The 24,741-nt window shown below is 40.3% G+C and overlaps 1 pseudogene; it reads right to left on the reverse strand.

The window, feature by feature from the left end:
• The window catches only part of LOC115898741, a 45,396-nt pseudogene extending 21,130 nt beyond the window's left edge, over window positions 1-24,266 (reverse strand).
• Between the last annotated feature and the right edge of the window lie 475 nt (window positions 24,267-24,741).

Below are 24,741 nucleotides of genomic sequence, written 5' to 3' on the forward strand. Positions count from 1 at the left end.
GAGGAGTATCTTTGTGGTGTTCTCTGTATTTCCTGAATTTGAATGTTGGCCTGCCTTTCTAGGTTGGGGAAGTTCTCCTGGGTAATATCCTGAAGAGTGTTTTCTAACTAGGTTACATTCTTCCCATCACTTTTAGGTACACTAATCAAACATAGATTTGGTCTTTTCACATTGTCCCATATTTCTTAGAGGCTTTGTTCATTTCTTTTCACTCTTTTTTCTCTAATCTTGTCTTTTCTCTTTATTTCAGTAACTTGATCTTCAACCACTGATATCCTTTCTTCCACTTGTTGGAATTGGCTATTGAAGCTTGTGTGTGCTTGACGAAATTCTTGTACTATTGTTTTCGGCTCTGTCAGGTCATTTAATCTCTTCTCTATGTTGGTTATTCTAGTTAGTCATTTGTCTAACCATTTTTCAAGGTTTTTAGCTTCCTTGTGATGGGTTAGAACATGCTTCTTTAGCTTAAAGAAGTTTGTTATTACTAACATTTTGAAGCCTACTTCTGTCAACTCATCAAACTCATTCTCAGTCCAGTTTTGTTCTCTTGCTGGCAAGGAGTTGTGTTCCTTTGGAGGAGAAGAGGTGTTCTGGTTTTTGGAATTTTCAGCCTTTCTGCTCTGGTTTCTCTCCATCTTTGTGGTTTTATCTACCTTTGATCTTTGACGTTGGTGACCTATGGATGGGGTTTTGATGTGGATGTCCTTTTTGTTGATGTTGATGCTATTCCTTTCTGTTTGTTAGTTTTCCTTCTAACAGGCAGGCCCCTCAGCTGCAGGTCTGTTGAAGTTTGCTGGAGGTCCACTCCAGATCCTGTTTGCCTGTGTATCACCAGTGGAGGCTGTAGAACAGCAAATATTGCTGCCTGATCCTTCCTCTGGAAGCTTCATCCCAGAGGGGCACTCACCTGTATGAGGTGTCTTTCGGCCCCTACTGGGAGGTGTCTCCCAGTCAGGCCACACGGGGGTCAGCGACCCACTTGAGGAGGCAGTCTGTCTATTATTGGAGCTCGAATGCCATGCTGGGAGAACCACTTCTCTCTTCAGAGCTGTCAGGCAGGGACATTTCAGTCTATAGAAGCTGTGCTGCCTTTTGTTCAGATATGCCCTGCCCCCAGAGGCAGAACTAGAGAGGCAGTAGGCTTTGCTGAGCTGTGGTGGGCTCTGCCCAGTTCAAGTTTCTCTGCTGCTTTGTGTACACTGTAAGCATAGAATCGCCTATTCAAGCCTCAGCAATGGTGGATGCCTCTCCCTGCGCCAAGCTCCAGTGTCCCAGGTCGATTTTAGACTGCTGCACTAGCAGTGAGCAAGGCTCCTTGGCTGTGGGACCCATCAAGCCTGGCACAGGAGGGAATCTCCTGATCCTCCAGTTGCGAAGACTATGACAAAAGTGCAGTATTTGGGCAGGAGTGTACCATTCCTCCAGGTACAGTCACTCACAGCTTCCCTTGGTTAGGAAAGGGAAATCCCCCGACCCCTTGTGCCTCCTGGGTGAGGCGACTCCCCGCCCTGCTTCAGCTTGCCCTCCGTGAGCTATACCCACTGTCCAACCAGTCCCAGTGAGATGAACCAGGTACCTCGGTTGGAAATGCAGACGTCACCAGTCTTCTGCATCAGTCTTGCTGGGAGCTGTAGACCAGAGGTGTTCATATTCAGCTATTTTGCTTTATTTATTTATTTATTTATTTAAGACAGAGTCTTGCTCTGTTGTCAAGCTGGAGTGCAGTGGTGCAATCTCAGCTCACTGCAACCTCTGCCTCCCAGGTCCCAGTTCAAGCAATTCTCCTGCCTCAGCCTCCTGAGTAGCTGGCATTACAGGTGTGTGCCACCACACCCAGCTAATTTTTGTATTTTTAGTGGAGATGGGGTTTCACCATGTTGGTCAGGCTGGTCTTGAACTCTTGACCTTGTGATCTGCCTACCTCGGCCTCCTGAAGTGCTGGGATTACAGGCTTGAGCCACCACGCCTGGCCTAATTTTTGTATTTTTAGTAGAGATGGAGTTTTGCCATGTTGGCCAGGCTGGTCTCACACTCCTGACCTCAGGTGATCCGCCTGTCTCTGCCTCAGATTATTCTTTTTCAAGGTTTTCAAGTATTCTGTTTGAATGGGGTGTTTAAGTCAAGTGGCTAATCAGGTTCTCAACTTGGGACTTGGTCCTGGATCTAGTTGTCAGACTCCAGTGAAGCTCCAGTGACTGGAGCAAATAGGAAGACCGAGACAAGACTCCTGTTTTTATAGGTGGAGCTTGAGCAATTTCTGCCAATTACTTAACATTGATTAAGACATCCCTGCATGGGGACATTAATTAAGACATTCTTGCATGTCTACCAGGAATCCCGGAGCTGTGATTGTACTGAAAGCTGATACTATGCAATTAGTTGGCTCCCGCAGATGTGGGAACTTCCTGTTCTTGGCAGAGGACAGAGAAGCTCTGCTTTTCCCTAAAACTGGCTTGTACCACCAGGTGTAGGGTGACTCTGCAGGGCTGGGCTCCAGACAGGGAGTCTTTCCATCCATCTTCAGTCACTAACAATGGGTGCCAGTTGCTGTAAAATTCTTGGATGAGTTGGTTGTGGTATTTGTGACTCAATTGTCCTAGCTGTGGAATGAGGCTAATGGCAATGGATCCAGATATTGTGCTTGTGTGAGGAGAAGTTTGAAGAGATCTTAGGAATCATTATGTCTGACACAGACTTAGAGACAGGAAGTGACACAGGCAGTTGATAGCAGAGCTGGGACTAAACCCAGGTCTCTAAATTCATAGTCTAAGGTCCTTTCCACTTTGACTTATTCACAAGCAGACATGTGATCACAGGAGAGGAAACCCAAATAGAGCAGGGATTGATTTATAAACCCAGAATGTTCTACTTGCCATATTATATCTACAGCGATCCCCCAGTCTTGCTTCTGTACTTTTCTTCCTCTGGCTTTCTCTGTAGGCTGTTTTCTAGCCATTTTGGGGATAATTTTTCCAGATATTTCTCATGTGGAACCTCAAAATTCAATTTATTTCTAATCTATTCTACAAACACTTTGAAAAGTGTGTTCTAGGCATTGTGGTAGTAGGAGATGAAAAATGAATCAGACCTAGAGCCTGCCCCGCGGCATGTACAATCTAGAAGAGGAAACAGGCATCAATATTTGGCAACACAGAATCCTACTTACTACAATGAAAACATGCCAGAAGTACAGAGAAGAGAAAATGAGTGAGTAACTTCCGGGTATGGGGCATGAAAGGCAGGGAGATGGAAGTAGGATTCACAGAAGTGAGTGACATCTAAGTTGGGATTGAAAGAAAAACAGCAATTAGAATAAAAAATTTGCTGATATGCTTTTACTTCTTATGCTTCTATTCAGGCACTATTTACTACATTTGGCGTAACAAAAATTGTATGATGAATGCTTCTAGAAGATGACACACAGATAGGTACGAGTTGGAACTTAGGTTTCATACCGAAAAGTTCACCAAAGAAAGTTTAGAACTTAACACAGATGCTGTTTCCATAACACGCCATTGCCAAGGGGGCTAAATGCAAGCAGTGCTTTGCCTATAGCCAGAGAAAAGATGGATATGATCATTAAAGTTATTTCAAGGGCAGCAACAATATCGGTAATTAAACTTTTTTCAGGCATGTACTTTTTTATTTTTTGATACAGAGTCTCGCTTTGTCGCCCAGATTGAAATGTGGTGGGCAATCTTGGCTCACTGCAACCTCTGCCTCCTGAGTTCAAGTGATTATCCTGCCTCAGCCTCTTGAGTAGCTGGGATTACAGTGTGTGCCACCACACCCGGCTAATTTTTGTATTTTTAGTAGAGGTGTGGTTTCACCATGTTGGCCAGGCTGGTTTTGAACTCCTGACCTCAAGTGATCCACCCACCTCAGCCTCCCAAAGTGCTGGTATTACAGGCGTGAGCCATCGGCCCCGGCCCATGTGCTGTTATATATGTTACAAGCATCGTGTTATTTAATTCTCATAATAACCATATACAAGGTAGGTGCCAGTATTACTGGTGGCTCAGAGAGGGAAAGTAATAACTTGTCTAAGGTCAGAGAACTAAAAAATGGCAAGCCAGAATTTGAACCCAGGGGTTTCTAACTCTAGAGACTGAATTTTAACTCCTATCCTGACCCATGGTAGGAACAGAGTTGGAATGTAACCCAGAATTCATCAGGATCAGTTAAATCTCTGCATAGAAGTCCTAGCCATGAGAACATGCTGGGTCCATGGGGTTAGACTCATGAGTGAATACTTGCTGAGTCCCTGCTTAACACTGTGTGCCCTGTAAGGAGTGCAGAGAAATGTGAGCTGACATCCTGGAGGATGAAACAAAACAAAGCTGTGGCCCTAAGAGAATAAGTGCCTGGCCCAAAGTCACACGGCTAGTGAATGAGACCCATAACTTGAATGGAGGACTTTTAACATTGAAACTAGTGCTCTTTTATCTACAATCCTTCTAGATAGGCTTTGACATTTATGCATAGGAGAGTCGGCTCCTGTAGGACCAGAACCTCAAAAAAATCTTACACAACTTTTAGGGTCAAGGTTTATTATAGTTTCTTTTCTGACCTAGAACAGGCATTCAGAAAATTTATAATAGTGGTGATGCCAGAAAAAGATGTTTTGAGACTGTGAGCCAGAAAGAGTTCTAAGTCCCCCTTTGATGTAACCCCTTATTTTCTTTTCTGCTCTTCAATTCTGACCCATGAACTACTTGATATTAAAAAAGTCCTGCTACATAAACAGACACTTCTCAAAAGAAGACATTCACATAGCCAACAAACATGATAAAAAGCTCCTCATCACTGGTCATTAGAGAAATGCAAATCAAAACCACAATGAGATACCATCTTACGCCAGTCAGAATGGCCATTATTAAAAAGTCAAGAGACAACAGATGCTGGTGAGGTTGTGGAGAAACAGGAACACTTTTACACTGTTGGTGGGAATGTAAATTTGTTCAACCATTGGGGAAGACAGTGTGGTGATTCCTCAAAGATCTAGAACCAGAAACGCCATTTGACCCAGCAATCACATTACTGAGTATATATCCAAAGGAATATAAATCATTCTATTACAAAGATATATGCACACGTATATTCATTGCAGCACTATTCACAATAGAAGAGACATGGGCTCAACTCGAATGCCCATCCCTGATAGAGTGGATAAAGAAAATGTGGTATATATATATATACCATGGAACACTATACAGCCATAAAAAGGAATGAATTCATGTCCTTTGGCAGGGACATGGATGAAGTTGGGAGCCATTATCCCTGGCAAACTAACACAGGGACAGAACCAAACGCCACATGTTCTCCATGTTCTCACTTATAAGTGGGAGCTGAACATTGAGATCACATGGACCCAGGGAGGGGAACAACATACACTGTGGCCTGTTGGGGGTTGGCTGGGGGCGGAACAGTATTAGAAAAAATAGCTAATGCATGCTGGGCTTTACACCTAGGTGATGGGTTAACAGGTGCAGTAAACCACTATGGCACACGTTTACCCATGGAACAAAGCTGCACATGCTGTACATGTACCCCAGAACTAAAAACTTAAAAAAAAATGGGGAAAGGACATAAACAGATACTTCTCAAACCAAGACATACATATGGCCAACAAACATGAAAAAATGCTCAGCATCACTGATCATCAGAGAAATGCAAATTAAAACCACAGTGAGATGCCAACTCACAGCGGTCAGAATGGCTATTAATAAAAATTCATAAAACAACAAATATTGGTTAAGTTATGGAGAAATGAGAATGTTTATATACTGCCTGTGGGAATGTAAATTAGTTCAGCCACTGTGGAAAGCAGTTTGGAGATTTCTCAAAGAACTCAGAACTACCATTCCACTCAGCAATCCCATGACTGGGTATATATCTAAAAGAAAATACATTGTTCGACCAAAAAGACACATCCACTTGCGTGTTCATTGCAGCACCATTCACAATAGCAAAGACATGGAACCAACAAAGACATCCATCAATAATGGACTGAATAAATGAAATGTGGTACATATACACTAGCCACAAAAAAATAGAAATACTACACAGCCACAAAAAAGTGAAAATATGTCCTTTGCAGCAACATGCATGCACCTGGAGGCCATTATCCTAAGCAAATTAATACAGAAACAGAAAACCAAATATCACATATTCTTACTTGTAAGTGGGAGGTAAACATTGGATGCTCATGGACATAAAGGTGGGGACAACAGACATAGAAGATTTTACTAAGAGTGGGGAGAGAGGGAAAGAGGCAAGGGTTGAAAAACTAATGATTGGGTACTATGCTTACTACTTGGGTGATGGGATCAATCATGACCCAAACCTCAGCATCATGCAAAATACCCTTTTAATAACCCTATACATGTACTCCTGAATCTGAAATAAAATGACATTTTAAATAAAATAAAATGAAAAAGTCTTGCTTAGCTTACTTTTGAAATCATGCTGGTACACATTCTTTCTATATTTCAACAGCAATATAACCATGGAGTGAGCTAAACAAGTTTTCACATAGGGCAGAGTTTAAAATCTGTGGTTGAAAGATCTAAAATTGTATTTATCTCCTGACTTCAGGGAGAAAAATTAGCAACAGCCCTGGTCAACAAAAAAGAGTAAAAATTAAGTTGAAAGATAAAGAAGCTAGAAAAGGAGGTTAGTATTACACACTATTCTGGAAAGCTGGTGGGACAATTTGATTCGTGTGTTCAGAGCTGTGAAGGCCTTTGTGAAGGCCATGACCTTATGTGGTCATATAACACTATCATGACTGCAGTGTAGCCAAGACCAGCTTTATGACTAGGCGTCTGTGATGGAGGGGCTTCAGAAAGGGTTTCTAAAGAAAACCTTCTCTACCCCTGAAACCCTACTATTACAGTTTCATTCTCCTGATTCTAAAAAATTTTTCGAGAGTTTTCTACTAAAACATAGTTCCTCTTTAAATTGGTAGCCCATCATGCTCTTGCTTAAAATTTCAAAGGTTGGCTAATAATTCATTTACCATTGTATAGTGTTATGAATTAATAGATTCAATTCTTGGACTAGGAAGCAGGAATGGCTTCAAGTATCACTGAGTCCAACTCTTTCACTGTATACATGAGGGAATTGAGGCTGTAGGGCACTAAGTGATTTACCCAAGGTCCATTACTAGAGCAGGAATGAGAACTCAGGATTTCTTATTCCCATTCATTATTTTGAAAGTTTTTTTTTTAACTTCTTTTATGAGACTACATACATAAATACACAGATACATATATATATGTGATATGTATATATGTGTGTGTATTCTTTATAAAAATTCTTATAATATTAAGCCATAAATGGTAAAAATATTAAAATCCTCTTTCTGCCTTTCCACTCTCCCACAGAGTTACTGTTGGAACATTTTCCATACACTTACGTACATGAATACATTTATAACAAAATAATAAAATATAGTTTTTAATATTACTAGAGATCACATTGCATGTATTGTTCTGTAGCTTGCTTTATTTTAAAAAATTTGTATTATATATATATCACATATTTAATACATGTAAATATTATATATTAAATATTTTATATACATATTTTATGTACACATTAAATAATTACATACTATATATATAAAAATTCAAAGGATTGAAAAGAAGTGAAAAGTCTCTCACATACCTACTTTGGTGTCTCAATCATGTAGTTTTCCTTGGAGGCAACCAATGTTACCAGATTCTTGTGTAGCTGCCTACAGTTATTCTTTGCATATACAAGTCTGTAAACCCCTGCTTTCAAAAAACAGACTGTAGCATACTATACATATTTATTTGCACCTTGTTTTTTTAAACTTAATGTATCTTGACGATTATCCCATACTAGCAGATGAAAAGCCTCCTCTTTTTCTTTTAATTGTTGTAGTAGTATAGTACGTCATACCGTTGATAGTAATGCATTTTCTAAATAGCATTGTGTAGTATTACATTATGTGAATTTCTCATCCTGTATTTAGCCTGTCACCTACTGATTTAGTTTTTCAATATTTTCCTATTTAAAAATTGTGGTAATAAAGAGCTTTGTATATAGGGCATTTCATACACACTAGAGAATATTTACAGAATAAATTTCTGGAAGTGGCATTTCTGGATCAATTGTGTGCACTTATGATCTTGACAGTGAAAGAATTAAAAATATATCACTCTGGCATATTGACTATTTAAGTTAAAGGCACTTGAAAAACAGCAGGGGCAAAAAGAATACTCTGCTATTTCTTAAAAGCAAAAGATGAAAATTCCCATGAAAAAGATATAACATTCTTATCCTCAAAAGCTGAGAAGTTGAGACCGAGAGAATTCTGTACAACCTTGTGTTTGTTTTTTTTTTTTAAAACAAGGCTTAACTCATCTTTTAAGCCTCCCAACATAATTTAATTGCTTCTTTACAAATTGCTGTTTTTTGTCTAATTTAATATATAAGCAACTAACTAACTGCTTCTTTGGGGCTTCACTTCCTTCTGAGGGAGGGCTTCCTATGCCATGTCAAACTTAAATAAATAAATCTGTGTGCTTATCTTCTGTTAATCTATCTTTTGTCAATTTAATTACTGGGCCCAGCAGAATGGAGGTAAAAATTTGCCATCCCTACAACAGATATTGCCAAATTGCCCTGTATGGAGGTATGCAGGCTGTATCAATTTACTTCCCTCCAGCAATGTACGGGAGCAACTTGCCTTCCCATGACAGTGCATAGAAATTGTGTCCTTCTTTTCCACACCTTCTTGGTCTTCCACAGAATGGCCACACCATTGTTTATTTAAGCATTCTCTTTATTGATGGACGTTTAACTTATTTCCAGTTTTTCAGTTTTACAAACAGAGCTGCACTGAACGTTCCTGTGCAAATTTTCAAACATCTCTTTAGACAGTTTTTCCAAAGGGTATCTGTTTTCAAGAACTGAACGTTCTTGTGCAAGTGTGCAAATATCTTTTGAGAAAATACACAAAAGTGGAAAACTTGTTTCGAAAGTTATGAGTATGTTATACTTTGGTAGATAATGTCAAATTGCTTCATGAATAGGCTGAAGCAGATCGTATCCCAGACAAAGGATAAAGGGTATCTGTATCCAAAATTATCAGTTTACTTAATTTTTGCCACTCTGATAGTTAAAAACTTAACTCCTGTTTTAATTTTCATTTCCCTGATACTAGTGATGTCAAGCATATTTTCATGTATTCATTTCCTGAAAAAGGTAGTCAGTAAGAACAAAGCCTCTGGAGTAAGTGTTCGGTTGCAGACTCCAACTGTTACTTGGTGACTTCTGTCTAAACAATTACCCATGGGCAGGTTTCTTAACCTCTCTGTGACTCAAGGGATGGTGTGAAGACTTTATGAGATAACAATTGCAAAGGTCTTAGAAAGGTTTCTGGTTTATATTAAATGCTTACTAAATGTTACTCTTTTTGTTAATATAATTATATGTATTTCCTCTTCTGTGAATCGCCAGTTTGTATCCTTTGATGTAAGAATGGTCGGTGTCTTGTTAATTCACATACACTCTTTTATATTCTGGTTATTAAACTCTTTTCTTTTGATTTATCTGTATCGCTAATATTCTAGTTTGTTGGTTGGTTGCTTATCTTGTTTTCATTTTTGGTGGTTTTTTTTTTTAAATAATGCAGAAGGTTTAAATTTTTATATAGTTGTATAATTAGTCAACTAAAAATGAATTTTAGGTTTTATGAAGAACTTTACCACTCTAATATTGTAATGATATCCTCCCATAATTCTTTCTAATGTTTTTAATTTCTTTTAAATGCCTAACTCTTTAATGCCTCTTATCAGGTAAGAATTTTACTTCTTTTATTTTGTTTTAAACAAACGAATAGCAAATTGTTCCATAGTATAGCTACACCAGAATTTATCTGATTTTCATTTAATTTCACTGGAGAAAATTTATATTTGTGTACTCTGTGTCCTCCTATCCAGTTATGTGGTGATTTTGCTCATCTTTAAGTTTCTTTTTCTTTATTTAGGTCTTACACGTTTCTTATTAACTTTATTCCTAGGCATTTTATAGTTTCACTACAGCTAAGAAGAGAATCATTCTTTGGATATTTTTCAACTTGCTATAGTTCATTGCAGAAAGGAACAGATTTTTCTATGCTGTATTTTAATTAAATTTTCTAAGATATGTACATTCTGAGAAAAGTGTGTAAAAAGTCTCCCATTGTTTACTGATTTGTAATTTTCTTATAATTTTTGTGAATTTTGATTGATATATTTCAAAACTATGTAAAGAACACAAAACTTTCTAAATAGATTTTTTTCCTTTGTCTTGATTAGACATTGGCTATAAACATTGCCACATTTGCTTTCTTTCGCTTAGGATTTGCACACTGTATCTGTTTACATCCGTATTTTTTAACATTTTGTCATTTTCTTTTACATCTAAAACTAGCATAGTTTTGTGCTTTTTTCCTAACTTGAACACCTTAATAGGTAAATTTAGTGCCTTCAAATTTATTGTGATTTCTAACATATTTGAACTTACCTTGTCATCTTCTCTCTCTCTCCTTCCATGTCTCTCCCTTTCTCCTCCTTCTTTTCTTCCTTCCTCCTTTCTTTCCTTCTTCTTTCTGTCTTCTTCTGGTTCTTCAGAGGTGGTGAGATGTGTGGAAACTTCTTTCTTATTGTATCTTGGAGAGGGCAGAAGTGTTGGTGGAAGCTCATAATTTGTAACTGAACGTTTTCCCTGCACAGCTTCCATGCTGATCTGCAGAGTTGCGTCTTGGAGCTTATATAAAAATGGATACTGGACTCTACATCAAGCCCACTGAATCTGCTGGACAGGATTAATGTGCCCATGTTCTTTTTTTTTTTTTTTTTCTGGAGTGCAGTGGCCGGATCTCAGCTCACTGCAAGCTCCGCCTCCCGGGTTCACGCCATTCTCCTGCCTCAGCCTCCCGAGTAACTGGGACTACAGGCGCCCGCCACCTCGCCCGGCTAGTTTTTTGTATTTTTTTTTTTTTAGTAGAGACGGGGTTTCACCGTGTTAGCCAAGATGGTCTCGATCTCCTGACCTCGTGATCCGCCCGTCTCGGCCTCCCAAAGTGCTGGGATTACAGGCTTGAGCCACCGCGCCCGGCCTGAATTTGTATTTCTTAAGTTCTGGAAGAAGATACACCACTCAGAGCCATCCCTCTTTCTGTTCTCTTTCATTTCTCATCCTCTTTTTCTTTTATCTTCTCATCCTTCTTTTGCACCTTGTGGTGCTTCTCTTTTCCAATGCAAGAGAACCTTTCCTGCGTCATTTGTGTTGCGTCTCCTCACCATTTCCTTCTGAATCTGTGTTACAAAAGACGGGATGAGTCTGGCTATGGCAGAGGGAGTCTCAGAGCGCAGGGTTTGGTAGAAGCCAGGACCCCATATAAATGGGAAAGGGCAGGAAAAATGCCAGGAACATTCCCACTTAAATAACATGTCCCTTTATACCTGGGAATCTCATCTCTCTGGCTACCTATAATCATCCAATATATGTAAAAGTATGCCAGCATTTTTATTGGTTTTCTATCTTTATGTGTCACTGATGCAGTTTAAAAAAAAATTCTTATTTTAGGTTCAGGGGTACATGTGAAGGTTTGTTACAGAGGTAAACTCGTGTCACAAGGGTTTGTTGTACAGGTTATTTCATCACCCAGGTATTAAACCTAGTTCCCAATAGCTATTTTTTTCTGCTTCTCTCCCTCCTCCCACTTTCCACCCTCAAGTAGACCCCAGGGTCTGTTGTTTCCTTCTTGGTGTTCATGAGTTCTTATCATTCAGCTCCCCACTTACAAGGTTTGTTATATTGTCCAGGGAAGGCAAGATACAACAACTCACCTCTTCTCTGTAGTATGATTAACCTTGTTGTAAGTTATAAAATGCAACTCCTGGGAAGGAAAGAATAAACAAACTGTTAATTGTTCTTCTTAGCTCAGACACACCTGAGCCTTGTCTGATTGCCCAAAGAGAGTTTAACACACTAGAGTTAAACAGAGAATAATTTGTAACAAAATAATAAACATTGTTGCTATTAAGCATTGATTCGTTGTGTTAATAGTTCATAAAATGTTATAATTTCTCAGGTTTTTATTACTATGCATCATTGCACTAGAACCCAGTGTCAATATAATTAGGAGGTCTGGATTCAGATCCTAAATTCTGATTTTAACGAGCTTTGTGACCATCTAATTTTGTCTCTCTTGGCCATGTTTCCTTACTTTAAGTCAAAAAATTAGAATCCACCATCTTAAGGTCCCTCTAAAATTTTATTATATTTTATATTCTCAAAAGACCTAGTGGTCAAATTGCCTAACCTGTGCATTGAGGTTAAGTTATCATAAACATTTTAGCAGGAAATCCTATGGACACAGGGTATAGTGAACAAGAGAGTAGAAATTCATCTTCCCTCATTCCATGTTCTTTAGTAAGATGTGAACTTTGCTTTGAGAAAGTTGCTCCTCATTTTCTTCCAGAAATTCATGATAAATGCATACCTCAGAGGCTTAGTTCACAGCTCTTCTCTAGAAGGCATCCCCCTATTGGCTTCCTTTGATATAGCAAATGTCACAGCGGATGAGAGAAGGTTTCCCTCTTTTTCCAACTCATGATACAAATCCATACACAATAGAATGTTGAAACCCAGAACTCTAGAGAAGATACAGAATCTCATAGGGTTTAAGTTCCAGGAAAACTTGGGGGTGGGTTTGAAATAAAATGCCTTTGTATGAAACATGGCACCATGATTTCTTTCTAAGGCTGATGTGGCCCAATGGCTACAAATATTAGGTCAACCCAGATGGAATTGAGTAAGTGATCTCTTTATAAAGGTGGTATATTAAAACATCCTGATATTACATTTATAATTTCATGTCTGGATCCTTAAGTGGTTAAGTGGGTAGGGGTTGTGGTGAAGAGGAATACCATGGGAGGAACTGCAGAAAGTAGTAATGGGGCCAGGATTTGACACCCAAGGTACATCTCCTCCTTTGGAAGAGACACTTCCAGGTCTTTGGGTAGGGATAGCAAAACGTTAGTTGCAATAAAAACTGGAATGTGTTTGGTTTGAGGTCTGCCCTGGGCCATTCTATGATCTCTCTAGAGCAGCCATAAGGCTAGGAAATAGAGCCAGGTGGTAAGGACCCAGTAAGGTGAGTTCTAAGAAACAGAGAGAAATAAGCAGAGGTGACAGGGCAAATAGAACAGTCAAGATGAGTCCAGAATGAGAAGTCACACCTGCTGTGGTGACAGAAGAATGGGGAAATAGAAAGATCAGCCTGTTGGGTGGGACCCACATATTTTTCAGTCAAATAAATGCTTTTCTTGGAGTGCAGGCTAGATATTATCTAGTTAGTAACTTACCTTTTAACTTTAAGCTGAGCTTTTTAACTCCACCTCCTCATACCTTTTGCTTATTTATTCAACAGAATTTCCACACTTATATATGATCAGGAATGTGCTATTTACTGTTAGAGTCTCTGGTCCCAAAGAATTTGCAATCACGTATTAAACCAACCAGAACAAAGAGATTTATATACAAGCCAAGTGCTGCAGTATTGTCGGGGAAGGAATTACTAATAATCCTTAAATACAGGGATATCGAGTAAGGAATACAAAAGAAAGTTAGAATAGCTGCCTTCCAAAATCTCTTCTAATTCTTAACAGTATATAATTTTGCTTGTTCCTGCCTTTCCTTTTCAAGTCCCATTGCCTCATTTATTTATTAAGCAAACATTTAATATATGGCTTGCCACGTTTCAGGCATTACATATGCCTATTCATTTTATGTTCGTAATAACTCTTTGTGGTAGGTGCTATTATCTTCATTTTATCTATGAGTAAATGACAGCATGGAGAAGTGAAGTTACTCTTAACAGCTGGTAAGTGACTGAGCTGAGATTTGAACCAGAGACTATCTCCAGAGTCTGTGGTCTTAACCATTTTATCATGTTGCATGATTTTGAATTTAAATAGATATTTGTTCACAGAAAAAGATAACATTTGAGCAATGAACACAACATATAGTTCTTATTAATTTCCTCTTGGATAGAAAAAGTGTTCATTTTCTCTTTTTAAAAAAACAAGAGTCAATTTCTTCTGAGTAGTTTTGGAACCTATATCATTTTAATTTTTGACTGTTCAGGAAATGAAAACACAGTGTGAGATGAGGGAATGATTTAGGTGTCCTTTAGGATTTTTTCCCAAAGTGCAGACTACACTTTTGTGGAGCCAAAAGGGGCCATTCTTGTGTACATTTGGGCTAGAGCGACTCTCAGATCCATTATTCTCCAGGATATTCCAGTCTTTCCCTCACCAGACAACTACTGATGGGATGACATTTATGCATTCATACTATGCTGGTTGAGAGATGGGTGTATGTGGGAATGTAGGCTTGGTACCTGCTATTAATGAGCTTATAATTTAATTGGGGAGACCACACATGCACACACACCCTTTTTAAAAATTATACTTTATGTTCTAGGGTACATGTCCACAATGTGCAGGTTTGTTACATATGTATACTTGTGCCATGTTGGTGTGCTGCACCCATCAACTCTTCATTTACATTAGGTATATCTTCTAATGCTATCCCTCCTCCCTCCTCCCACCCCACAACAGGCCCTGGTGGACACACACACACCCTTAATTTACCTTCACAATCACAATCTAACAGTATCCCAAACAAGGGATTCAAGAACTGAAAGCTCCAGTGGGCAAACATTATGGCTGGGCTGTTGGGCTAGATGAGTAGAAGGCATATTAAACATACACAGTTCTGCAGATTCTCCTGGCTGAATCTCCCTCTAGAACCTTAACTTCTTCCACTCATTTGCTCTGCCTTAGCTGCTGTTGCTGCTGCACCTCATGACATAATCTCATGACAGGTCCATGAGGGTCTAGCACCTGAGACAGACCCGTTTCTTGCCTGGAATCTCTGGCTTCTTCCATCACTTTGAGATTTGTGTATCGTATCACACAGCTACGCATGAGCTGTGGCTTCTGAAGCAGCTTCCAAAGAGTCCAGAGAATACAATTTAGAAGTGTGAGAAAGTTGAGTTTGGTGACAGAATAATAGGAGCTGGAAAAATTTGGGCAGATAAATGTTGTCATCCCTTGGTATCCATAGGAGATTGGTTCCCAGACCTCCCTTGGATACCAAAATCCATGAATGCTCAATGCCCCAATATAAAATGGTATAGTATTAGCTTATAACCTATACACATCTTCCCATATACTTTAAATCATCTCTGGTTACTTACAATACTTAATATGATATAAATGCTCAGTAAATAGTTGTCATACTGTGTTGTTTAGAGAGTATTGACAACAAAATGTATACATGTTCAGTACAGATGCAATTAAAAAATATTTTTGATCTACAGTTGGTTGAATTCACAGATGAAGAACTCAAGGATATGGAGGGCCAACCACACTCTTTTCCTTTCTTCCTTTAATAGACTCATGTGAGACACAGCTTCTCTGACCAGTCTGTCTAGAGACATTCTGGGTAGCTGAGAAGGTGACCTCCAAGGGAGTGGCTGAGACTCTTCCAGCTCATTGTGAAGAAGAGGTCTTTGTTATGCATTGTCTCACATTGCTTGATATCTTTTCCTGTCTCATTGTCCTTCTCCTTCACTCTTGTCCCAGGATTGTACTTCCCCAAATAAAGGAATACCCTGTAATCTTTGCTCCAGTTTCCGTTTTCTAGAGGTCTTGGAATAAGAAAGAAGAAAGGACAGTCTTTGCAGAGTGTAGAATATAGAAAGGAATGATCTGGGCTGGAAACATTTATGTTGGAGGTAGCCAGGGTCAGGTTTTAGAGGGCGATGCTGAGGGCCATGTAGATTCTTTGAAGACCTTTGAGCAGAGGAGTGACATGATGGCAAGTGCGATTTAGGAAGGTAGATCAGGTGCGAATAGAAAATTGGAGTGCTATGAAGTTGGGAGAACTGCAGGCAGAAAGACTAGTGGGATGAGTATAGGACCAAGCTGTAGAAATGAAATGGCAGATGGAGAATCTTAACATGGCTTTAACTACCTTGGTGATCTAGGAAGCAAGGTAATTCACTAGAGGTGAGTAAGAGGAAGACAAAACTGAGGGGTGGATGGGGAGGAGAACTTCAGTGTACCCTCTTGTGGTCAGGTGGCATCATGTTGTTTCTTGCTGGGCCTGGCTGTGTGGCTCTAGGTCTTCTGCTCTCAGTGTGCAACCTAGGGCAACCGTAGAATTTCTCTTTTCATGATTAGTTTGTGTATTATAAGCAAATTGCCAAAAGACTGATCAGATATTTATGTGGTCTATTCAATTTGGATTTTGTTAACTAAATGTTGTTAATTTTGTAAATTAATTTTTTTTTTCTTTTTTGAGACAGAGTCTTGCTCTGTCACTCAGGCTGGAGTGCAGTGGCACAATCTTGGTTCACTGGAAACTCCACCTCCTGGGTTCAAGCGATTCTTCTGCCTCAGCCTCCCAACTAGCTGGGATTACAAGCATGTGCCACCACGCCTGGCTAATTTTTGTATTTTTAGTAGAAATGAGGTTTCTCACCATGTTGGTCAGGCTGGTCTTGAACTCCTGATCTCAAGTGATCTGCTCACCTCAGCTTCCAAAAGTGCTGGGATTACAGGAGTGAGGCACAACAAATTAAAATTAAAATTAATTTGTCAATTTTTGTTAATTAAAACTACTATCATAGAAACTGTTATTTACAGCACTTTTAATGAACAAACAGATAAGCCCTGTGGTTACATAGCAATTAACTCTTCTTCTGGTTGTGAAGCCAGAGTAACCACAGAAGAGTCATTTAGTCATGACTTTTGTCTAGATTTTGCTGTTCATGAGAAGGCGGAAGTGGACTGAACAAGTCATATATTCATTCTGGACTTGAAATGCAGAAGTGTGTGCTCAGTTAGTTTAGTTAAAAAAAATTCTCAGTTACATTTAAAAATATTTTTGAGTATTTAAAAAAATTTAAGTACTTTATACACTGGCCAGTTATTGAATGCCTGAATGTTTGTTGAAGCTCCCTGTGTTCAGGACTGTTTGCTTCCCTAGAGGAGAAAATAATTAATGTTCTAAAACACGAATGAACGTATTTTATATGGTGAGACAGATACGCAGCAATAAACTATAAACTAGATGAGATAGTGTATCTACACAGCCCCTGAGTTGAGAAAAAATAAAGAATTCGTAAGCTAAACACACACACGTGCACACACACACCCAGAAACACAGAAATAGGTCCCATAAGGAAAAAGGTAATTTATTGTACATGATGCTGTGGTTTCTAGAGTGTTGTCTGGCTAGTGACTAAAGTAAGAGTCTGGTTTTGACTCCTAGCTAAGCACAGGTGCCAAGGTGGGTCATTTTTCAAAGGGCAGTGTTCTCACGGTGGTAGCCCTTTTTCTCTAGTGTTCAGGTGGGGATGTTGATGCTTCTGAGGACATAGTATTTCCTCTGAGCCCTGACAACTGCGCTTGCACAGATCAAGCCTGACCAGAGAGAGTGTGTCACAGCTTTTAGGCTGTATTCATTGGTAAAGAGTCAGTTGCTTGTCATCAGTAGTAACAAGTTTCAGTTTCATCACAGGAAAATGTGAGCCAGGAATGGCATTTAGAAATCAACCAAAGTTGGCTGGATGTGGCCGCTCATGCCTGTCATCCCAGTGCTTTGGGAGGCCAAGGTGGGATGATTGCCTGAGGTTAGGAGTTTGAGACCATCCTGGGCAACACAGTGACACTGACTATCTATCTATCTATCTGTCTGTCTATCTATCTATCTATCTATCTATCTATCTATCTATCTATCTATCGAGAAAGAGAGAGAGAGGGAGAGGGAGAGATAGAAAAATCAACCAAAGGCCTGTGGGAGATTGACCATTGTCATAGGTGCAAGGCTAAACAGGGTTGTGGGAGTTTCAGAAATAGGGGGAGCATTGTAGTTTGAAGTGATGGAGGAGGGCCAAAAAGAAAAATAAAAAAAACACCTCAGCAGGGAAATGTGAAGTACAAGAAACTTATGGAGGAAAACAGAACAAGATATGAAAACTTCTTTAGTTTTTAAATTTCTGCACACAGGAGAAAGTATATACTATGAGTTGGCTCCTTTCACCACACCAAGATGCCTATGCTAGAAGCTTTGAGTGCTGCTTAAAATATTGCCACAAGGTCACGCAGCCTCTGAAGGGACTTCTCAAGCTGGCCCTAAGTATTATGTTATTATCTTTCTGTGCTTTCTTTCTTCCCTGGAGAATAGGTTTAGTTTATGATCCCAACTCCTACTTCTCTGTAGATAATGCTTGCCTCTATTTCTCCAGCCCCCAATTTTCACCTGAGTTCAAACACTATTTTTAGCTGCCTTCTTAGATGCCTTCATTGTTACAAAATCATTCAGAAATCATTGTGTCCAAGCCTGAATTTATCGTCCTTTAAAGCCTCCCTAAGTTGCTCCCAGTTTTATCTGTGTAATCCTGAAATAGCTTATCTTTCAGTCCCTATATACATTCATTACCTCATCCTATACAATTTCCTTGAAATAGTTCTTTACTTACTTTGTTTTATCTTCCTTCCCCTTTTTACTGTCACCTTTAAAACCTCACATTCTCAAATAACAACCTCTCACCTTATCTTCCTACTGCTAGATAGAGCCTCTCCAAACACTATTTCTACTATTAAGCCATTTATTGCTTTCCATAGCCTAAATGGGAGACCCTGGATCCTGAGTGGCCTACAGAGAGGTAGGCTCAGGAAGTAGGAGATGGAGCGTGTCATAAAGGCGGCTGTCACCTCACACATATGGATTTCTCAAGTTTCATAGTGAGCTGACTCACTGTTCCATCAAAGTTGGAGACAATGATTGAAGTCAGAAACCTGGTGCCAATTTAGACACTTGGTGCAACCCAGTCAGAGGCCTGGGTTAAGTAGCCTGGTACAAATTTCAGACAAATACATGGTCTCTGTTGTACTTATCACACATGAAATGGGAAGGTGAGGAGTAGAAATGGGATTATGCCACTGCAGGGTGGATTTGAATTAGACGAAGGAGAGACAGCTGAAGAGACACAGGGCTGTGAGACCATGTATAAGTTCGTTTTTCCATTCCTTAAACCAGCACTAAGGCCTTTCCTGACAGGCATTTCCCCCTTCCTTGATTTATTTTTCTCCATACCAGTTATTCCTACCTGACACATTTTGTTTTACTTTTGTTTTGTCTCCCCCGAGTAGAATGAAAGCTCCATCAAGGCAGGAATTTTTGTCTGTTTCGTTCACTGCTGTCTCCCCAGTTCCCAGAACCGTAACTGGCATAAGGCATGTGCTCAATATTTATATACATATTTATAAATATTTGTTGAACAAATGAATGCATACACTCTCTAGCATGAAATCTTATTTATTTATTGGTAAGTCTGATCACTTCTACCCTCAAACATGTTAAATTTCTTTCTTTTCTAAATAATTCCTTGTAGAATTTTCTACTTTCTCCTCAGCTATCCAAATTCCATCCTATTTTGGGTTCTGGTCAGGTTGCATTATTATTGGGAAGCTTTACCTGATGGAAAGCTGGAAACCTGGAAGCCTCCCAGGGCACAGTAATCACGAGTCTCTCAGCTCTCTGGAGACTCTCGCTTTTTCTATCATTTGTCTTTGGAATTATCACATCCTCAGAGGCTGCTGTGCACTGCTTTTCATTGCCTTCCTCTGACCCTAATCACACCTTTTCTGAACTTGATCTTCTCTTCCTCTCAGTGTTACACTCCCACAGGGATTGCTTTAGGTATGTGCATTTTGCTCATTCATGCGTTATTTAATTATTCAATACACACTCCTCTAAACACTGTGGGAGACAGAAATAAATTAGGCCCAATAGAAGCCCTTAAGGAAATCATAGTCTAGTTTGATCCAGAGTATTAACTGATTAAGTTTTAAAATCCTTGAAGGTGGAAGCATTTAAAAATATATTTGTGTGTCTGTGTGTCTCTGTGTGTGTGTGTGTGTATGTGTCTGTGTGTGTGTCTGTGTGTCTGTGTGTGTGTGTGTCTGTGTGTCTGTGTGTGTGTGTCTGTGTGTGTGTCTGTGTGTGTCTGTGTCAGTGTGTCTGTGTGTGTCTGTGTGTGTGTGTCGTCTGTGTGTTTGTGTGTCATGTCTGTGTGTCTGTGTGTCTGTGTGTGTCTGTGTGTGTCTGTGTGTGTGTCTGTGTCTGTGTGTCTGCGTGTGTCTGTGTGTCTGTGTGTGTGTCTGTGTGTCTGTGTGTGTGTGTGTGTGTCTGTGGGTGTGTGTACGTGTGTCTGTACGTGTGTCTGTGTGTGTGTGTCTGTGTGTGTGTCTGTGTGTCTGCGTGTGTGTCTGTGTGTGTGTGTGTCTGTGCCTGTGTGTGTCTGTGTGTGTCTGTGTGTGTCTGTGTGTGTGTCTGTCTGTCTCTGTGTGTGTGTGTGTGTCTCTGTGTGTGTGTCTGTGTGTGTCTGTGTGTCTGTGTGTGTCTGTGTCTCTGTGTCTGTGTGTGTGTCTCTGTGTCTGTGTGTGTGTCTGTGTGTGTGTGTCTGTGTGTGTGTGTCTGTGTCTGTGTGTCTGTGGTGTCTGTGTGTGTGTGTCTGTGTGTGTGTGTCTGTGTGTGTGTATGTCTCTGTGTGTGTGTCTGTGTGTGTGTGTCTGTGTGTGTGTATCTGTGTGTGTCTGTGTCTGTGTGTGTGTGTCTGTGTGTGTGTATATCTGTGTGTGTCTGTGTCCGTGTGTGTTTCTGTGTGTGTGTGTCTGTGTGTGTGTCTGTGTGTGTCTGTGTATGTGTGTCTGTGTGTGTGTGTCTGTGTGTGTGTCTGTGTGTGTATGTCTGTGTGTGTTTGTGTCTGTGTGTGTGTCTGTGTGTGTCTGTGTGTGTGTGTATGTCTGTGTGTGTCTGTGTGTGTGTGTCTTTGTGTGTGTCTGTGTCTTTGTGTGTGTGTGTGTCTGTGTGTGTCAGTGTGTCTGTGTGTGTGTCTGTGCCTGTGTCTGTGTGTGTCTGTGTGTGTGTCTGTGTGTGTGTCTGTGTGTCTCTGTGTGTGTCTGTGTGTGTGTGTGTGTGTGTGTGTGTGTCTCTGTGTGTGTGTCTGTGTGTGTCTCTGTGTCTGTGTGTGTGTCTGTGTATGTGTGTCTGTGTGTGTGTGTCTGTGTCTGTGTGTCTGTGTGTCTGTGGTGTGTGTGTGTGTCTGTGTGTGTGTGTGTCTGTGTGTGTGTATGTCTCTGTGTGTGTGTGTCTGTGTGTGTGTGTGTCTGTGTGTGTGTATCTGTGTGTGTCTGTGTCTGTGTGTGTGTCTGTGCCTGTGTCTGTGTGTGTCTGTGTGTGTGTGTGTCTGTGTGTGTGTATCTGTGTGTGTCTGTGTCTGTGTGTGTGTGTGTCTGTGTGTGTGTGTGTCTTGTGTGTGTATATCTGTGTGTGTCTGTGTCCGTGTGTGTGTCTGTGTGTGTGTGTCTGTGTCCGTGTGTGTGTCTGTGTGTGTGTGTCTGTGTGTCTTGTGTGTGTCTGTGTGTATGTCTGTGTTTCTGTGTGTGTGTGTCTGTGTGTCTGTGTGTGTGTGTGTCTGTGTGTGTGTGTCTGTGTGTGTATGTCTGTGTGTGTTTGTGTCTGTGTGTGTGTCTGTGTGTGTCTGTGTATGTCTGTGTGTGTGTCTGTGTGTGTGTCTTTGTGTGTGTCTGTGTGTGTGTGTCTTTGTGTGTGTGTCTGTGTGTGTCTTTGTGTGTGTGTGTCCGTGTGTGTGTGTCTGTGTCTGTGTGTATGTGTGTCTGTGTGTGTCTGTGTGTATGTGTGTCTGTGTGTGTGTGTGTCTGTGTGTGTTTGTGTCTGTGTGTGTGAGTGTCTGTGTGTGTCTGTGTGTGTGTCTGTGTGTGTCTGTGTGTTTGTGTCTGTGTGTGTGTCTGTGTGTGTCTGTGTGTGTGTCTGTGTGTGTGTCTTTGTGTGTGTGTGTGTGTGTGTGTGTGTGTGTGTTTCCACCATGCCTCCAATAATGCTAGGTACTCAGGAAGCTCAATAAATGTACCAAATAATGGAAGGACCTTAGAATTGGCTGGAATTTAGACTATTCTAATCTAACCACCCCACTGTATGGGTGAAGATAGAAAAAGAGTGGTTTATTACTTGCCTGCCAGATAGCTAACCAAATGACTATGGGAGGGTCTGGGTTGACAGAAACCAGGGTCCTAGACTCCCAGATCAAATACATTATTGCTAAATCTCTATACCATTGTCAGAAATGTACTACAGAAAACCAGGCTGATTTATGTAAAAATAATTGTGTTTGAAAGTACTGATTAAAATTCTAAAGGGCTAGTATTATTAAAAAGAAATGTCTTGGGTAAAAGTGCTTAATATTCCTTGGATGGTCTCTTTCTTTAGAACTAGAGAGTATAATGGGAGTAAATGCATCACAACAATGTAAAATTCTTTGTGATCACCAGGGTGTGACCCTGCCTCCAAAAATCTACACAGCAGTTACTTCTGGAACCATTGCTTGAGATATCTAGAAACACTCTGGTGGCCCTACCTTGGCTATTCCTGGCTATGACTCTCTGCTCCAATCTCCTGCCTTATCCTCTTTACTTCTATTTAGATAGTAGACATCCTTGGGAAGTAATAAACTAGAGCTTCAGGGGACCCAGCTTCCTGGTTCCTCCTGTGCCATCTTTAGAATACTGTGGCAGAAACCCCAATAATCTTGGACATTTGGGTTTGCATGTTTCATCCCTCTTCTGGATCTATGATCTTAGTTCTCAGCAAGGCTCAGCCCTCACTCACTCTATGTATTTTTTCAAATTCCTGGTGGTGTGCCAGTTGCTACATGAAGAAGGGAAGGTTTGGTGACAGAGAGGGTGATATGGTTTGGCTGTGTCCCCACCCAAAATCTCATCTGGAATTATAATCCCCCTAATCCCTACATGTCAAGGGAGGGATCAAGTGGAGGTAATTGGATCATAGGGGTGGTTTCCCCTGTGCTGTTCTTGCGATGGTAAGTGAGTCTCACAAGATCTGATGGTTTTATAAGCATCTGGCATTTCCCCTGCTTGTACTCAGTCTATTCTGCAGCCACGTGAAGAAGGATGTGTTTGCTCTCCCCTTCAGCCATGATTGTAAGTTTCCTGAGGTCTTCCCAGCCCTGCAGAATTATGAGTCAATTAAACCTCTTTCCTTTATAAATTACCCATTCGTGGGCAGTGGTTTATAGCACTGTGAGAAAGGACTAATACAGAGGGCTTCTTCCAAAGTAGACTTTAAGAGAAGGGTTTAGAAGTAGATTTTCCCATTATTAAAAACTGACTAATTTTGAGTGGTAGGTAAGTTACAGTACCTCTTTGACTGCATTTATTTCTGGGAATCTTGTGTGTAGAAAATCAATGAAAGACAAAATATATCTGTAAATACAAATTCATAAATTAAGGCTGGGAGCTGAGTGTTTGCCCTTAAAGAGTGAGATTAAAAAACTATTAGCTGACCATAGAGACCTAGGAGTAGCAGGTGAAAGAGAATTTTGAGGGAGGCACCAGCAATAAAGAGGAATGTGGTCATTTTTTTTTTTTTTAAACATTTTCCCTATGGTTTTCACATACTGTGTGGCAAGTAAAGACTGAGTTCTGCACAGAGATGGAACTTTTCCCACAGCTATCAGGGAGATGACTTGCATTTATCTAGGAGAGGCTGTTACTTTTCCTCAATTTATTCAGTGATTAGAAAACAGCCTGTGATTTTTGTCTTCAGAGATGCATAGTTGTTTTCCATGAACAATAACCCACTGGCCAGATTTGGTCTAATGTTCTGAGAGGCTCTGGCTGTGGCAGAGATAGAAAAACTCTACCACCCACAAGCATAGAAGGCTGCACCAGATTTGAAGGATAGAAGTCAGGAACAATTAAAGGGCATGCAGACACTGGAGTGAAGTGCTGATTTGGAAGCATGATTTATGTGTGGGTGTTCCCAGCCTGGCATGTGGATAGGTGTCCTGAGGCTAACTTTCTCCTTTTATTTTTGAAGTACACTGAGTGCTAGCCTCTGTGGATAGTTCCTTTCCAGAAGAGAACATGGCAGCAGTTGGGCTGGTGGCTTGCTCGCAGCCACAGAGGTCAACCCACAATCCTGCGTATGTTAGTGATGGTGGTGAGATGAGGGGAAGAGGGAAATGCTGTGTACATTGAGTACCTCACCTTCCGGCATGGGATCCATAGCAGCTTTTGAACACTGGGCCCTTTAGAATCAAACACTGGCAATTTCACTTTAATCATAGGGCTATTTACTTTTTTTTCAGCTACAATCTTGCAAGTTTTCAACAAGATTATGTGAAACTGCAGTTAACAATCTGCAAATTATGTCTCTTCAGACCAAATTGTTCTTTGCTGTTGATGAAAGGTTGTAAAAGCATTCTAGTTTTTAGATGAGCTAGAACTGATGGTGACTCTCTAGCTAAACTGAAACAAACTGCCTTTATCTCATCTGACCTTTTATAGGAGATGTTTGTGTGTCTTTCTTACATATTAGAGTACATAGTTTAGTTGGAGGACAGGACAGGGGCATTCTATTTTTTTATTATTATACTTTAAGTTCTAGGGTACATGTGCACAATGTGCAGGTTTGTTACATATATATACATGTGTCGTATTGGTGTGCTGCACCCATTAACTCATCATTTATATTAGGTATATCTCCTAATGCTATCTCTCCCCCATCCCCCGACCCCCCGACAGGCCCTGGTATGTGATG

The sequence above is a fragment of the Rhinopithecus roxellana genome, chromosome 1 (assembly GCF_007565055.1).
Source record: "Rhinopithecus roxellana isolate Shanxi Qingling chromosome 1, ASM756505v1, whole genome shotgun sequence".
In the NCBI taxonomy this organism is placed as follows: domain Eukaryota; kingdom Metazoa; phylum Chordata; class Mammalia; order Primates; family Cercopithecidae; genus Rhinopithecus; species Rhinopithecus roxellana.